Source organism: Pinus tabuliformis, chromosome 9 (genome assembly GCF_031772625.1).
Source record: "Pinus tabuliformis cultivar Carrire ecotype Pingquan chromosome 9, CPIR1, whole genome shotgun sequence".
NCBI classification, from domain to species: domain Eukaryota; kingdom Viridiplantae; phylum Streptophyta; class Pinopsida; order Pinales; family Pinaceae; genus Pinus; species Pinus tabuliformis.
The window spans coordinates 1,982,798,199-1,982,800,259 of NC_142307.1; the positions used below are offsets into that span (position 1 = coordinate 1,982,798,199).

Consider the following 2,061-nt stretch of genomic DNA (forward strand, 5'->3'; position numbering starts at 1 on the left):
AAACCCACTTCCATATTTGTTTTCACAACTCTTGAAATTTCTTGTCCAGATATGATGTTTGAATGCATTTATGTTACACGGTCTTTTCACCAACTATAAAGTCCGACCGAAACAATTTTTACTGTCACTTCCATATTTGTTTTCACAACTCTTGAAATTTCTTGTCCAGATATGATGTTTGAATGCATTTATGTTACACGGTCTTTTCACCAACTATAAAGTCCAACCGAAACAATGTTCCCTGTAACCTAGAAAAGACACTCCCAATCTTGTTTTTGTTCCCTGGCCCGACAGCAGCGATTCGCTGTAAGATGGTTTCTAGATGGTTTCTGCGTGTTTTGACTGGAAAACCCATTTCCACTCGAGAACTATGGCAGAATTTATTCGAAGTCGCGGAAAGAACGCGGGGCCGACCCGGAGCTGACCGCGAGTGGGGGGTTAATCACTCGACAGACGACATTCCGCATGATGTGATGAGAAATCGAGATGCATCATGATGAGTGTTGAAGATGTGGCAGCTTATTATAATAGGCTGTCGTGTAACGTTTCTAAAATTGGAATTTTCATAAGGTTTTCCAATGAAAAGCGCGTGTGGCCTAGCAGCTCAGACCGTACCTATGACGCTTACAGTTATGTAACAAGGTCGTTACAGCCACAAGGACTGCCCAGCACGAACCATCGTCCCCGACTCGCCGTATACAATATCTACGTGCAATTCTAAGGAATTAATCAAGGTAGACAATTGCATTACGTTACTTAACATGGGCGGCCAAGGAACAAACATGTTATAACCTTTTATTTTCTTTTATTTAATTCAAAGGAATTTGTAGTAGAGCACCATAGGTGCGATTTTCTTTCTGCAAGCGAAAACTATGTAGCCGAGCCATGGATCTCAGAAACAAGTTGGGTGCGATTTCATTGAGAAAGTAGAATATTTTCGTCAATGAGCAAGATGCTGTGTTGCCGAGCCGTGGATCTCAGAAACAGATCCACGGATTGGCATTAAAATAAGTGCGTCAGAGCTGGCAAGTGCGTACATTGAAACTGGGAGATATTTAACTGCATTCACTAAATACAATTGTGAACCTGCGTTTTCTTCAGTGAATTGTGTTAGGGTTACGCATAAATGTTTGGCTTTGGCAATCGGTTAAGAGACTAAGTACAAAGAAATTGAAAGGATCTCATTATGGAGGTTCCACTATTGAATTCGGAGATTGTGGGCGATCTAGCAAACACCGCGCAGCTGACAGGACTAGATGCCGTCAAAATTATCGCTCTGATCATCAGGGTTGCCAGCAATCCACAAATACTTAGACGGAGGTGTCGTCAATTTGCACGGCACGTGAGAGACATCGGGGATCTGCTGGAAGAACTGAATATTAAAGAAATGATGGAATATCAAGAAACCAGGAATCCGCTGAATCGGCTGGAAGAAGTGCTGAAAAAGTCTTATGTTCTTGTCGAGCAATGCCAGGAAAGATGCTATCTTAAATTGCTCCTAAAGGGATGGTCTATCTCTCATGAATTGAAACAAGCACAAGCAGAAATTGATGAATATCTGAAGATTATCCCTCTCATGGTCCTCAAGGAAATCCAGCGACTTAGGGTTAAGTATTCAGACCCTCCTTTCTTTATTTTTTATATTCCTTTCTGCCCCTGCTAAGAATGAAATTTTTATTTTTATTTTTTTAAGATCAATGCGATCTCCCAAATGCCCTATTTTGAGTTGTTTTCTTATGTTTTAGGTGGGGATGGGATCATGTTCCTTCTCCAACACAAATGCGTCAGAGATTTTTTTTTGGTTTTATTAAGGTGGGGACGGGGATATTGATAAAGATATGGATCATGTTTTTTTCCATTACATACATTTTTTAAAGTTATTTATAATTATACATATTTTATTTATAATTATATATGTTTGATTAGATGGAGCTTGAAATTTAAATTTTCAAATTTACATAATATTTTATAACACCATTATTACCAATTAAATTATTTTTATGAGTTTTTTAAATATAAAAATAATATTTTTATTTATTAACTTAAAAAAAAAATTGTTTA

At 38.0% G+C, this 2,061-nt stretch overlaps 1 pseudogene; it reads left to right on the top strand.

The window, feature by feature from the left end:
• The first annotated feature begins 1,186 nt into the window (after window positions 1-1,186).
• Window positions 1,187-1,663, top strand: LOC149156960 (cell number regulator 13 pseudogene; annotated as a pseudogene).
• The last annotated feature ends 398 nt before the right edge of the window (window positions 1,664-2,061 follow it).